This window comes from Sus scrofa, chromosome 9 (assembly GCF_000003025.6).
Source record: "Sus scrofa isolate TJ Tabasco breed Duroc chromosome 9, Sscrofa11.1, whole genome shotgun sequence".
Taxonomy (NCBI): Eukaryota; Metazoa; Chordata; class Mammalia; order Artiodactyla; family Suidae; genus Sus; species Sus scrofa.
The window spans coordinates 15466945-15483530 of NC_010451.4; the positions used below are offsets into that span (position 1 = coordinate 15466945).

The 16586-nt window shown below is 36.4% G+C and overlaps 2 long non-coding RNA genes across 2 annotated transcripts in view; one reads left to right on the forward strand and one right to left on the reverse strand.

The window, feature by feature from the left end:
• LOC102160854 overlaps window positions 1-16586 on the reverse strand; it is a 1306405-nt gene that overhangs the window by 788897 nt on the left and 500922 nt on the right. The gene's annotated exons all lie outside the window — the stretch shown is intronic.
• On the forward strand, window positions 4000-12862 carry LOC110262213. The gene is made up of 2 exons (XR_002346969.1): window positions 4000-8053; window positions 10266-12862. It is a non-coding gene; the product is annotated as an uncharacterized LOC110262213 (long non-coding RNA).

Below are 16586 nucleotides of genomic sequence, written 5' to 3' on the forward strand. Positions count from 1 at the left end.
GTATTGCTTGGAAACCTGGACAGCTGCATGCAAATCAATGAAATTAGAACACACCCTCACACCATCCACCAAAAAAACTCAAAATGGCTGAAAGGCTTAAATATAAGACAAGATACCATCAAACTCCTGGAAGAGAACAGAGGCAGAACATTCTCATACATCAACCTTACAAATGTTTTCTCAGGTCAGTCTCCCAAAGCAACAGAAATAAAAGCAAAAATAAACCAATGGGACCTCATCAAACTGACAAGCTTTTGCACAGCAAAGGAAACCAAAAAGAAAACAAAAAAGACAGCTTACAGAATGGGAGGAAATAGTTTCAAATGATGCAACTGACAAGGGCTTAATCTCTAGAATATACAAGCAACTTATACAACTCAACAGCAAAAAAGCCAACAGCAAACAACCCAATTGAAAAATAGGCAAAATACCTGAATAGGCTTTTCTCCAAGGAAGATATACAGATAGATGGCCAACAATCACATGAAAAAATGCTCAACATCCCTGATTATTAGAGAAACGCAAATCAAAACTACCATGAGGTACCACCTCACACCAGTCAGAATGGCCTTCATTCATAAGCCCACAAATAACAAACGCTGGAGAGGGTGTGGAGAAAAGGGAACCCTCCTGCACTGTTGGTGGGAATATAAGGTGGTACAACCACTATGGAGAACAGTATGGAGGTACCTTAGAAAACTATACATAGAACTACCATATATTTTTTATTCTTAATATTAAATACTTCAAGGTTACTGGGATCTAAAGACATTATTACAAACATCTATGTGCTCATCACTCAGGAATTCTGCTTTATGGCTGCAAGTCATTTAAAGTCATAACTACTGCTTATAAAGCACTTTTAATAGAAGCACTTTAGTATGCTCATGAGCAAGCTACTTTGGTTATTCCTGTATTAGTCACCTCGGGATGCTATAGCAAAGTACAACCAACCAGGTGGTTTACACACAGGGATTTACTTCTCACAGATCTGGAGGCTGGGAGTCTCAATTCAGGGTGACAGCACGGTCAGGTTCTGGTGATAGCCCTTTTCCTGGCTTGTTGATGGCTGTCTTCTAGTTGTGCCCTCACATGGCAGAAAGAGAGAGCAAGAGTCCCATCTCCAAATGCATCATGTTGGATGTTATGGTGTTAACACCAAATTTTCAGGGGACACAGCTGAGTCTCATGCAAACCCTATTTTAGAGAAAAAGGAAACTGAGGCACAGAGAACTTCAGGAAAAAGAAAATAGGGAGAGAAGTTAACTAATTTCCCTAAGGGTAGTAAGTGGGCAAAATGGGGGCTAACCCCAAAGCTGACTTTCTTAGACTCTATCATATCACCTGTTATAAACAAATAAAGCATTACAAAATTACTGAGGTTAAAAGCATTTCCCTCCCTCTTCAGGGGCAGTCACTATTTTGAAGGATGTGTATACTTTACCATCCTTGTTTTATACATGCATATGTGTAGGTGTGTGTGTGTGCATGTGTGTGTGTGTGTGTACACAAATATACAGCATACATATAATATTATCTGTATCATCTATATTTCTATATCTCTATAGCATACTTTACATATATATATATTTAAAATTTACTTCAATGGAATCAAATTGTACCCATCCAGCCCTTTTCTCACTTTGTTTTGGAGCCCTATTCTTATAGAAAATTATTATTTACCTCATTTAATTTATCAGTGATTGTCATCCTCCCCATTCTATCATTTCCTCTTTACCCAACTTACATGCCACCATCAGGCATTGCCATCACACCCTTGATGCACTTTCAGCCTCCTTGCCCTTCTTCTATTTAATCATACTTGGCTGTCATAACCACAATACTGGTTTCATACAGCCCCGACCCTGTTCTGTGCATGGATGAACATGGTTGGAGTTCACAAAACTGTTCTCACTTTATTATTATTATATTAATTATATATACTTGTATATATTTATTATGTGTAATTACATATATTATGGATATAAATTTTAAAAGCAAATGTAAATTTACGACTGGTAAGCTCAGGTGAATCATTTCTTCAAGTTAACAATCATGTTCATATTTCCATTACATCCGCTCCTCCATGCTATGTTTTGACAGCTTAGTATCTTCCCATCTCTTCGCAAAACTCCATCAGCCTAATTTTCACCTGGTACTATTTCTTCCAATTCCCCTAAGAACATGAACGCATTTAAAAAGAGAGGTTCCAAACACTCCTACTGGAACATCCGCCCAAAAGCCTGCCCCTGCGCTGAGTACTGAGAGCCATCTCTGCTCCCGTGGAATAAATCCACTGCCTCTGTTTCTAAGGCCAACCCCTTCTCACACACACTCAGTCCCAGCCTAGGGCATTACTCCAACAACTCCTTCTCTCCTGCTTCATACACTTTCTCTTTCCAGCGAAACATTTCTCTCATTAACACAAGCACACTATAATTTATAACAAAGTTACAAACCTCTCTTGGGCACACGTTTTTTTCATCCACTGTCCTTTTAACTTGTTCTCTCTTTTAACTATCTCGGATTCCTCTCCTTTTACTTGTTCTTGAACTTACACCGACGAGACAGTCACTCATAACACCCCTGCCCAATTCTACTGCCAAGATCACCAGTGACTTCATGATTGTAGATCAAAGATCAAGCCTCAGTCCTTTTCTTATGAAACCTTCCCACACCTTTGGCACCATTAACCAGTCTCCTTGCACTTCCTAGTTATCCAGTGGGGTTGACTATTTTCATCTTTTTAGGACAATCAGATTGCTTCTTTTTTGGATTACACATTCATATCCCAGGTCCTCATTTTGACTCAGGCTTAATTTTAAAATATTTTATAGGATTTTGAAAAATTCTATAGATCACGAATATAGTTCTGGAGTCAGGTCCTCCTTTTCTAAAAATAAAAAAAAAATTTTTTTGTTGATATCTTTTTGTTTTGCTTTAAATATTACATTTTGTGGTACTCAAAATTGTCAATCTTATCCTTTGTGATCTATGTTTTATTAAACTGCCTTGTTTAAGTAATTCTTTGCTTCTCAGACATCCTAAATTCATTACCGATAACCTTCCTTAAAAGTAACACAAATTTTATGAGACAGAGATATACAATATTTATAAAAGGAAATATAAATTTTCCCAACATAATTTACGGAATAATTCAGTTTTTTCTGTTGATTTGTAAAGCCACTTATAGCAGATAGCAAGTTCATATCTGCAGTGGGTCTGTTGCTGAACCTTTAGACTTGTTCTATGTTTTTTTTTCCTTCCTGTGCCAATACCCATTTCATCTGCATTACTATAGCTTTATAATAAGAATTGATATCTGATAATGTCATGTCAAAAATGTCTTTGCAATTCCAGGACACTTGCTCTTTCGTATATAATCTACAAATATATTATGGTTTACACAAACACCCTGTTGAGAATTTTCATTAAAATTGATTACACTGAATTAAATTTTGATTATCTAGGTAGCCTCATTATTTTGAGTTCTCCAGCTATTATACATAATTGTACTTATTCCAATTTTCTTTTATAGACTTTAATACATTTTTTAAGAATTTCTCCATATATGTCTTACATATTTTATGATATTTATTTCTTTGTATTTTATAGTTTGGGAGTTTTGTAAAGAATCTAACTATTACTAGTGTATAGGAAATTTACTAATATTTTTATTGTGGTTTTGTTTCAGTAATCTTGATGAATTCTCTTATTTGTATACTTTTTAAATGTCCTTGCATTCACTTGTATTCACTATGTATACAAATATATTGTTCGATACCTTTAATAACTTTACTTCTTTCTCTTTTCATCTCATTTTCTCATTTTTTTCTTGACTAATTATGTTGCCACTCTTATAGTCCATTAAGTATACCATTCTTACATTCCTAAAATATACAATTTAGTATCATGATTTTAAACAGTCTTATTCAATTTATATTTTATTTTTGAAGCCATTCCTTTTTTTTTCTTCTTTTTTTTAGGGCAGCAACCGCGGCATTTGGAAGTTCCAGGCTAGGGGTCAAATCAGAGCTGCAGCTTCCGGCCTGTAACACAACCATAACAACGTGGGATCCCAGCCTTATCTTTGACCTACACCACAGCTTGTAACACTGAGCAAGGCCAGGAATCAAACTCGCATCCTCACAGATACAAATCAGGTTCTTAACCCACTGAGCCACAGTAGGAACTCTGAAACTATTTTTGTTAATGAAAAGGACTAAAATGCTCTTTTTGTTCGGGAATTTGCATGTTATCTTTACCTAGAAGTCAAACTTACCTTGATTCTAGTCATTTAAATGTAATATTTTGTGTTTTGTAATTGAGCACAGATACATTTTTTTTTCAAATACAAACTACATGATTCTTTGATCACTCCTGTAGTAGAGACAATTAACAGGTAACAGGTACTTGATCTGCCTTCTTTTCTGTGTAGACATATGGATTCTATTCCATTATACATAGAATCCATACCTATACATACACACTCCCATTTGTGCATACACACATATTTCCATCTACATCTCTATCTATGTCTATATCATACCTGTAAGCTGACCATCTAGCATAAAGAACAAGACTCTCCTGTGGCTGGATGTGCCCATGTGACTAAACACTGGCCAGCTGAATGTAAGTGGCAGTGATGTGTCCACCTCGTAGGAAATGCAGATTCCTCATCTCCCTTCTCCCTCCCTGCACTTTGGAATGAAACTAAGTGCCTGGGGCTTTAACAATAAACTTATCCTTTCGTTCTATCATCACTTGAGAACAATGTTAATATTCCCAACTCATTATATTCATTTCTCCCTCTGGTTCCATCAATTTTTGATTTATGTAGAAACAGTTCTGCTATAGGTGCACATATATTCAGGATTATTATGGTCTGATGAGTTGACATTTAATATTATGCAGTTACATAGAAGTTGCAAGTTGATATAATGACATTCAGCATCATAAAAAACCCTCTATCTCAGGTAACAGTATTTATATCCAAGTTTACTTGCTCTCATATAATGCAGCTCTGTATATGTATATCTATATAGTTAACATACCTCCTATGTAAACTGCATATAGTTGGGTCATAAATTTTTCTATCTAGCATGAAAATCTTTGTCATATATCAATATAATTATTATAATCTTTGGATTTTATTCTTTTTTATACTTGTTTCCTCTTCTCTTTGTTCTTTTCTTTTTTGTGTTCTTCAGGTTTAATCAGTTACTTTTAGGGTTTTATATATTTTCTTCTCCCTTAGCTCTGCCTTAGTGTGTGTGTGTATGGTGCAGTACCTTTCTTTTTTAGGGTCAGGCTACTCTCCCTCGCTGCATTCATCAAAGTGGTACTCAGGGATCTAGGTTGCTGCCACTTTGTGACACTGCAATTTTAACATGGGATCATACAGGGTATTTTTTGTTCTGGCTTGGAAGTGGAAAACATCCCCTTCTCCCATATTCAGTTACCAAAGTGCAGTCACATGTTACAATGTAACTGGACAGGATGTTAAGAAAGATTAGACGACATGTATTTGAAGCAGGGAAAAGGGAAGGAAATATCTCAGGTGGAGGAAACAGCATGAACAATAAGCAGAAGATAACAATGCAGTGGAAACTGAGCAGATGGATTTTTTTTTTAGAGAGTGGTGGTAACTATAGTGAGATGATAAGATGTGTTGAGATTATAGAGGTTTTGAAATTCAGCCAGAAATGCTGAGGTTTCGCTGTGTCTTTGGAAATATGATAGGTTACATAGTTCATAGATGTCTACTTCCTCACCCTGCCTGCACATCCTGTTAAATGTGACTCGCCTTGCCTTCTGATAGGTGGAATGTATCTCCCTGCCCCTCTTCTGGCCCAGTCATGTGACTTTTTTCAGGCCAATGTAGTCTGAGCAGTCATGTCATATGCTACCTCCATGAAAAAGTTTATATTTGATTGTATGGCCAAGTTAGTCCTCTCGTGCATCTAATCTCTGTCTTAAGTAAAGCACGCCACCAATAGACCCTGCTTCCTTGTTGTGGACTGGAATGAAAAGCCACTAGCAGAACTGCAGACAATATTCAGATTACATACACTGAGGATAAGAAATAAGTACCAATGTTTAGAGCAAAGTCGACAGACACAGTAAGTACTAAAATATGGTTTCTAATTTTTTTTCTTTATGGGGGGAAGTGTAGAATAGACAGCAGAACAACATTAGGAATGATAAAGTATAATAACTTAGTACCTGGGTTTCAGAACTAGACAAAGGTGGATACAACCATTCTGTATTCCCCCTACCATGCCGGTCAATCACAATTTATTTTTTGTTTTTGTAAATCATTTATAATAATCCATATTCCACAGAACTTTAGTGAAATAGAAATGTATGCCCAGTGCTTAACTTCAAATTTGTTTAAGAGTTATCATTGGTAATGTATAAACACTTTTTTGGGGATCACACCCATGGCATACAGAAGTTCCCAGGCCAAGGATCAAACCCACACAGTGACAAGTGCCTAATCCTTTACTGCTAGGCCACCAAGGAATACCCTAAACGCTATCAATATGCACCAAACCAAGTTCTTGAACCAGGTCATAAGCGTGGGTCTGAAGGATGCAGTGTGGCCTGATAGAAAGGTGCCTGATGCTGTTAAACCAAAGACTGATGCTTAGAACTCCAGGTCTGCAGCTAGAGCTCTTTTTGCAAATCATCTAAACTTTAGTCCCTTTGCCTCCAAATTATAGGCAAATCATAACTATCTCACCTAAGATAAGATGTAACCTTAAGATGTAAATGCAATCCCAGGTGCCAAGCACCTTTTAAATTCAGGACATGGAATACAGTACAACTTCATAAGAGCCACTGCAAAGTGCATGGGCTCTTATGAAGAAATTGCAGAGGGGTTGAAGTACAAAAATTGAAACACCTGATGAGAGTCATTTAATCACCTTGGGATGCAGAGATTTCAACTGGAAAATTGGGATGCTACTTCAAAAGCATTTTATGTGTTGACTAATTTATGATCAGGAGGCACTTTAAAAAGCCAAGCATCCAGCCTCATAATAGCATATTAATAGCAATAAAAACTAGCATGCCATGCAAATTCTAAATCTAAAACACATTCTGTATAAATTCCCTTGGCAAATTCATTTGGCCCTAATAGAACCATTCATTTTCCATCTTAAGATGCAGTTCAGCATTAGTCTGGTTATCACAGAGCTATTTTATTCTACTCCAGGGGAGAATACTTGAGTCGGATGAAATGATCCCTCTGTGAAGTTACTATACATCCTTTAGTTAAACTGGTTGGCATGGGAAAGCTTAATTAGCAACTGTAAAGCATTTTTTTTTCAAATTTTCACATAGATTTCCAGGAAAATTATCTTGCATTATGATTTTTTCACTCTACGTATTTGCTTATTAAAGGCATATGGCCTCTTCTCTCTCTCTTTCTCGCTCTCTCTTTGAATTCTGTTTTTAGTCACCTGGGGGTGAATGCGAGGATAGGCATCTCTTAAGGAAAAATAAACACGTCACTAAGGTCTTTATGTTTTGCTTTATTTTTTGAATGCCTATATGTTTTATTACAGAAAAGAGATGACTATGTCATAATAAACAAAAGATAGAAAAGGTTATTTGAGGATGAAGAAGAGTGTAAAATAATAAGTACCCAATTATAACAAACCCACAAAGGCTATGAATTAGAGCTTTGTGGACAGGTGGATCAGGGGCTGGAGAAAGAGTCAATAACAACAAAAAAATGCATTAACTAAAAGAATGAAAAAAAAAACCCTTCTTTTTGTGGGATATGACAGTCCACTTACAAAATGAAATGTAAATATATATGTACATATATATCAGTGTAAATAAATTAGGGAAAATGAGTTTCATTTATTCATTTGTAGAGATGACACTGTTGAAAGAAATTGGAAATGCATGTATGTGGTGTGATTCCACTTAGGTAAAAATGAAACGAATTTTAATATCTTCTCTACACAGGTGCTTGTACATATCTATGAGTTCAGGAAAAGGTTCACACCATCCTGGTAAAAGTGACTGGATATCTGGATGTGTAAGTAAGGACTGAGGACAAATAGAGGAGGGATGACTAACTTGGTTTTTTTAACCTTTAGTTGAATTGCTTTATTTGTTATGGGTAGGTGCATAGTAAGCTTGTGGCTGAAAGAAAAATATCAAATAATATAATATTTTAAATATTCTACATTTGTCTTCCTAATCAAGCTTTCTCATTTCAGAACCCTCTTCAACTACCTTATTCTTTAACCTTCTCCAGAGCCAAGATTCTCAGACCATGTTTCTGTAGTTGCTGCCTCCATTTGTCTACTCCTTTGCATTCTTTGCCCCCTAAAATCTGCTTCTCTTTACAGCACTCTGTAAAATTCTTCTAATGTCACCAGTAATCACCTTGTGCTGAATCCAGCAGATTTTCTCAGATCTCATCTGGTACAATTTAGGACAGCTGGCCCTGCCAGCTTTCTTAGAACACTCTCTTTTCTAGCTTCATTTTTTTTGTCTTTTCCCACCTGTCTCTTAGTTCAGTCTTCCCATAATCTACTCTCACAGTTGACCCCTAATTCTAATGTTACTCTGGGTTTCACTGCTCGTCCTCCTTTTTGTTATCGTACATTCCCTTCCTTGAAAATCACCTCCACATGTTAAATAGCATCCATATTTCACTGAAACCCAAAGTTAGACCTTATTTCAGCTCATTTATCCAACTTCTAATGTATTTATATTTGACCCATTTATCTACCTGGTGATACACATGCCACAAACCTGGAATTACCCTTGTCACTTCCTCTTTTACTTATTTCTTTTTCTTTCTTTTTGTTTTGTTTTGTGTTTATTTTTTTAGGGACACATCTGTGGCATATGGAGATTCCCAGTCTAGGGCTTGAATCAGAGCTGTACTGCTGGCCTAGGCCACAGCCACAACAATGCAGGATCTAAGCCATGTCTGCAGCCTACACCACAGCTTATGGCAACACTGGATCTTTAATTCACTGAGCAAGGCCAGGGATCAAAGCTGCATCCTCATGAATGCTAGTCAGGTTTGGTTCCACTGAGCCATGATGGGAGCTCCATAGTCAGTTCTTTCATCAGTCATCATCAAAGTTAATACTTTTCATGCTATTAATGAATGGATTAAGAAGATGTGGTGTATACATATATATAATGGAATAGTACTCAGCCATAAAAAAGAACAAAATAATATCATTTGCAGCAACATGGATGGAACTAGAGACACTCATACTAAGTGAAGTCAGAAAGAGAAAGACAAATATCATATGATATCACTTATATCTAGAATCTAATATATGGCACAAATGAACCTTTCCACAGAAAAGAAACTCATGGACTCGAAGAACAGAATTGTGGTTGCCGAGGGGGAGGGGTGGTAGTGGGAGGGACTGGGAACCTGGGGTTAATAGATGCAAACTATTGCCGTTGGAATGGATAAGCAATGAGATCCTGCTGTATAGCCCTGGGAACTATATCTAGTCCCTTATCATGGAGCATGATGGAGGATAATGTCAGAAAAAGAATGTATATATGTGTGTGTAACTGGTTCACTTTGTTGTACAGTAGAAAATTGACAGAAACGTAAACCAACTATAATGGAAAAAATAAAAATCATTTAAAAAATAAAATAAAGGAAAACCAAACAATAAAATAAAATCTAAAATAATTATAATGATTATGCAGAAAGCATAATTCTATAAACATTTCCCGTATTATTTTATTTATTGCTGTTAACAATGTAATGAAATAAGCACTGCTATCACTTTGATTTTTATAAATAAGGAAATGAAGCTTCAGAAAGTTTAAATAAGTTGTCCAGGGTCAAAACCCACATTCTTTATGATAATTCTACCATCTACCTCTCTTTGGTCATTTCCTGCTGTTGGGAGAAGAAATTAACAACTCACTGAGAAATGCCCAGCAGAATCTGGTTCTCGTATATCTCATCTCTTCCATGATCTAGGATTAGTCTAGGAAATTCAGTTTTTTGAAAACCCCAGGGCCTGTCCTCTTAATAGCCTTTGTTTACGTGATTTTCTTTGCCCAGAACACTTTCTCTCCACTTTTCCTCTGGCTAACTTAAATACAGCACATTTTTTTTATATCTGAACCTTACTGTCACTTTAAGCCAGACCACCTTTGACCCACTGATGTAAATCAGATTTCTCCTACTGTTCTTTTACTGAGTATAATCTTTTACAGGGCACAATTTATATATGTTTTTGTCTTTTATTTTTTAGATGTCATCTTAGTAAGGACAGAAATTGTTTTCTCATCTTTGCATTCCAAAGATAAAATTGTCTCTGGTCTTTCTGCCAGCTCATGATCACATAGATAAAATGGTAGGTATACCAGAATATCTCACTGTCCAAAGGAGAATTCTCTTGGAACATTTCTTCCCCTTCTGTGATACTGATTGATACACCTGAGTGTGTGAAGTTCCACTCATGGAAAGTACTATTTTTTTAAATGTGCACTTCATAATACTTCAGGGTTTGCCACAAATGTTCACTTATAAAATGCAGGTAACTTTTCTGCACAGCAAAGGCAACAATCAATAGAGTGAAATGACAATCTATGAAATGAAAGAAAATATTTGCAAACCATATATCTGATAAGAGGTTACTGTCCAAAATATATATAGAACTCAAATACTCAACAGCAAAAACAAAAACAACAACAGAAAAACAAATAATATGATACAGAAAATGAGCAAAGGACCTGACTAGGCATTTCTCAAAACAAGACCTACAAATGGGCAACAGATACATGCAAAGGTGCTCAGCATCACTAATCATCAGAGAAACGAAAATCAAAACCACAATGAGTTATTACTCACACCTGTTAGGATAGCTATTATCAAAAAGACGAAAGAAAAGAAGAGTTGGTGAGGATGTGGAGAAAAAGGAACCTCCCTGTGCTGTTCGTAGGGACGTAACTTGGTGAAGCCATTATTAAAAACACTATAGAGGCTCTTCAAACAATTAAAAATAGAACTAACATGTGATGCAACAATCCCACTTCTGTGTGTAAATCCAAAGGAAACGAAATCAGTATCTTGAAGAGATATCCAGTCTCCTACATTCACTATAGTATTATTTTCAATAGGCAAGATATGGAAACAATCTACTCGTCTTTCATCAATGAATAAAGAAAATATGAGATACACACACACACACTCAGAGTGGAATATTATTTTGCCATAGAAAAGAATTCTGCCATTTGTTACAACATGGATAAATATGAAGGACATTACTAATGGAAATAAACCAGATACGGGAAGATCAATACTGCCCAATCTCACACAAATGTGAAATCTAAAACAGGTGAACTCATAACAGCAAAGAGTAGAGTAGAATGGGGCTAGGCGAAGAGGAAAATGTGGAGATGCTGGTTAGAGTGTACAAAGATTCAGTAATTCAGAATGGATAAATTCTGGAAGTCTAGTGGCTAGCACAGTGACACTAATTAACACCATACCGTATCCTTGACTTTTACTAAAAGATTTGAAGTGTTCTCACCACCACCAAAACAAAAACAAACACACAAAAAACAGGAACTATGTGAGGTGAGGGACGTTAATTAGCTTGTTTGTGACAATCATTTTACAACATATGTACATTGAAACATCAAGTTGTACACTTTACATATATACATTTTTATCTGTTAATTGTACCTCAAGAAAGCTGGAAAAAACAAACTGGGTATAGCAATGGTTCTCAAACAGGATTACTGGATAGACTAAATTGATAAATTTTTAAAGCATATTTTCGCATCTTTGCAATGTGTGGTATTTAGTCACTCTTTCCCTGAAGGTCCTAGTATCTTTCTGCATGAAATAGTGGAGAGGAACTTAGAACTGAAAATGCAAAACTTGGCTGTACTTATCACCAGATGTGTAATTTTTGGATGAGTCCTTCCCCTTTCTGACCTCAGTTCGTCCTTTTTTGTAAAATATTTTTGCAAAATATCTATGATAATAATATATAATTCTCCATGCTTTAGGAATGAATGAGACAGTGTGTGTCAAAATGCTTCAGGAAGACCAACAGGCCCTAAGACAACAGATGTTATAATTCACCAATATATATCTCAAGGAGAAACAATTATGAAGACATTCATACTAAATATAAAAGGACTGAGAAAGTTTAATTATCTTTCCATGGAGACTTGCTTTTTAGTAGTACTGAAAACCAATTTTTATTCTATAGAACACTAGGTTCAAGGAGCATTAATATTGTTAAGATGCATTGTTTGACAACAAAACTCTAAAGTTAGATATATTTTGACAGCAAAGTCTGATAAAATACTTACTGCATACTCCCCATTGTACTTAGTCTGAAGATAGCAAGATTAACATAAAAGACATTAATAGCCTTAGAATAGATCTTGCATTCTCATAGGAAAAGTAAAAGATAAAAAAACCCAACAAACAAGATTGTTGTAGCTAGTGATAAGAACAAATAAAATGCTGTGATAGTAAATAATCAGGGAAAGGGGGCTATTTAGAAAGGTGGTTGAAGAGAGGCAGCTCAGCTGATATAGGGGCTAAGGTCTAAAAGCTGCAGAGGAAGCCCTCAGATGTATAAACAAGTGATATCTCTTCCAAGTGGAAGGAACAGCAAGTTCAGGCAAAAGCCACCTGAAAAAGAAAGAGCTTCTGTTTTTTCGAACATGAGAAGAAAATGTGGCTTAAGCATGGTGAGCCAATGGAGAGAGGAAAAGAACTGAAGCTTCAGGTTAGTCAGGGATAGGGTATATTCTAGATTGAGAAAGTACTGGTAAAGCATTTGAATTTTAGTAAGTCCTAGAAAGGAAACAACTATATTAATGACTCTTAAAAATATTATTCTAAATAAACAAAATACCTTACACAAAAGAATACAAACTACTCTGACATGCTAGGACAAGCAAAAACAAAAACAAAACAAACAAAATAGAAAAAAACAAGAAAGGAAAATCAGATCTGTAGCTATATCTGTTTAGTGGGAGATGGACTTTTGGGAAGAAGAAGAATAATATTTAAAGTGATGTTCTGTTTCTTGATCGAGTACTGGGTTATGTATGTATGTCTAACTCATTAAGTGAATGCTTAAGATTTGTTTCTTCCTAATATTTAGAATTTACCTAAAACATTAAAAAAATGAATAAGGGTTGCACACTTATTGACGTGCACACTAAAACAGATCAGGGGGCCTACAACTTATTTTAAAATATAAAACAAAGAGAAACAAAAAAGTGATGGGATGATGGGTAGACAGAGAGATGGCTAAATATTTTATAAAGCAAGTATAATTAAACGTTATGTGTAGAATACCGATGGTGGTTGTATGTGGGTTCTTTGTCAAGTTTTTTCTACCTTTCTACATGATTAACATTTGTCATTAGAAATCTTGGGGAGCTGGAGGCATGCAGAATAACGGAAATCCATTGAAGGCACAAATTTATAGATTAGAGGAACTTGCAATGCTCTTTGGAATTAAATGTGCATTCTGAGTCTCCCATGGAGGATAGAGACACAGTCACTCAGTTACTATATATTTATAGAGTACTGGCAACAGATCGGTATCTGATAGTCACTGGAAGGGGTGGTGGTAAGCAATGCAGTCATGGTCTCTGCCATCAAAGACCTCAACATTCATTGAGTAAGTGTCTTCAAGAGAGATGGGCATGATTATGGAGAGTTAACAGGATGCTACTTATTATGGCCTATAACCCTTTACACATTTATTGAGTATATTACATCATGGGATATACTGGGATACAGGAATTGTGCTCTGATGGTGGTAATGTAAGTACCTGCCAGCCTCTTAGGGGAGGAGTGATGTTTGGTTTTTTGCTTGCTTTTTCTGCCCAGGTCCATGTGCCAGTCATCCCTTTGGGGGAAATTTCCTTGTTTCTTCGAAATGGCAATAAATAAATATTTTAAAAAAATGAATTCCCCAAAGGTTGTAAACTAAGTACCAGCAAAGCTGATTCAGATCAAGACAAAGGTATGCGAAATAAAAAGCAACCTGTCTTCGAAAGAGGAGCTGATGAAGGTTAACATCAATGTTAATGGCAAAGCTGCTCAGGAAGGTTATCCCACAGCCTACAGATGACAAGCCACAGTGAGAATCTGAGATCCAGAAATTACACCTCGTATGACACGTCAGAGAATTTTTAAATTATGATTATAGGGATCATGTATCGTTAGAAAGGCCCAAATCCTTTAAATTCATGTCTAGAATACTCTATCTTACAAACACTGTACAGTAGACATGTGGCATTAATATGAGGGCAGCGAATGAAAGGTAGTCAGTCAACCTTGTGTCATGTGAGATACACACCCGTTTTTTTTTTTTTTTTTAAGAAATTAGCCTACTATGTATTAAAACTTCGGGACTCAAAAATCTTAAACCTCAGTTACCTCATCAGACAATTTAGGTTAATACTGTCCACCTCCCATGATTGACTTGAGTAGCAAATTGATGAACACATATGAGTAATTGCTGCTAACTGCATTCTAAATGCAAGGTACTATTTTTCTGTCAAATGTATTGGATATCTGGAAACATTTCTATTTAGGTGTCAAAAAAGCCATTTTAAATTTCTGCTTCTTTAGCATCATATATAAAGCTTCTACCTGTCATTTTTGCATCTTCACTATAGAAGTAAAAAGTTAACTTCTTTTTCACATTCAGTATCTAGTTCAATGTGTAGCTGCCATTGTGGGGGGAAGTCATTTTAAAGTATGAAGTATGTTTCCATCCCTTCCCTAAAAGTTACTTTAAATGTCGTCAAGCCCTTTATTGCTTCCACTAGCTGGGTATGAACATCCAAGAGGGTGTAGGAGGCACTACCAACTCACCTGCAGCTCTGAAAATGCCGTGTCCTTAGCTATTGTGATGTGGTTATGAGAGGGGCTGGGGAGTAAGAATTGCTCCAGGGCTCTTCAAAAGATACCTGAGTCCCTACTGCCTTTGCTGGAGTCAGTTTCCAGCTGGAGAATGACATTTATTCACATATCTATTCACATATTTAATTTATTCATTCACTCAACAACTTCTAGAACGTGTCTCCCTATATGTCAGACCCTGTGATACAGGCTATGGATATGAAAACTCATTTGCAGAATCCTCTGCAAATACTTTTAAGAGTTTGAAAAGTGTAGCTCAAACTTAATTCTGGCCCTGAAAAAAATATATGATTGGGAGATTAAAAATAATAGATGAGCATAGAGATAAAATATGTATTGCTATTAACAGAGATAATAGCACATAGTGATGGATTTTTGTCCTCTGCCATTTGGTCTTGAGGCACACTCATGTCCTAATACATATGATGTTCAAGAATAAATGCAATAAAAACAAGTGAATAAAAGGCCCATTAAGCATGAATTTTCTATTGTGTAATACTTACTGTGTCAGGCTCTGGGAATGCAAAGATGAATAAAACATAGCCCTTTTCATCATGAGATCGTGATTTGATGGAGGAGAGTGACATACGCTAACATTTTCAATAAAAGATTTTAGGACTTGTAGAGATTTGCACTGGTTACAACGTTGGGAAAATGAGAATGAACTCTCTTGGGGTGTCATGGTCAGAAACAGTTTTGCTTAGAAGACATTCTAACTGGATCTTAAAGGATGAACATGATAGCAGCACTGAGAACCTACTGTGGGCCAGGGACAGTTCCAAATGCTTTGCCAGAAATAAATAATTTCATTCTCTTCCAACCCTAAGAGGTAAGTACTATTTATAATCCTACTTTATATTAGAGGCAACTGAGGCAAAGGGAGGTTAAGTAACTTGACCAAAAACACACAGTAAGTGCTGGATCCAGCATAACAACACAAGTGTATCCAAACCTAAGCAGAGGCGTAGCGTAGAGGAACTTTCATTTAGATTTCGGAGAGCAAATAAAAATAAACCCACAGGGGGAGTTCCCGGCGTGGCGCAGTGGTTAACGAATCCGACTAGGAACCATGAGGTTGAGGGTTCGGTTCCCGCCCTTGCTCAGTGGGTTAACGATCCGGCGTTGCCATGAGCTGTGGTGTAGGTTGCAGACGCGGCTCGAATCCTGCGTTGCTGTGGCTCTGGTGTAGGCCAGCGGCTACAGCTCCGATTCGACCCCTAGCCTGGAAACCTCCATATGCCGCAGAAGCGGCCCAAAGAAATAGCAAAAAGACAAAAAAAATAAATAAATAAAAATAAAAAAATAAACCCACAGGGACCAGGGTAGAAACTTAAACAAGAGAGGTACATTAAGGAGCTAGCACATGCCCGGTTTGAACTGTCTAAATCATTCACATTTCACTGACTGTTGCTAAGTGACAATGAAGACCTCGTGTTGCCAGAGATCAGATCTTCTTCTTATGCAAATTCTCATAATTCTTTTAAAAGGTTAGTGATTAATTCTATTATTTCAAAGCTATCTGGGTACCAAAGGAAGTACTTCTGTGTCTAGAATTAGACCTGTTTAAGATGTCTTAATTTAAAGGATGGGTGAAAGGAAAACCAAACTTTTGCATCCACCAATGAGGAAATAAGGCCTGAAGTTGGTGGGCTCTCTCTCTCTG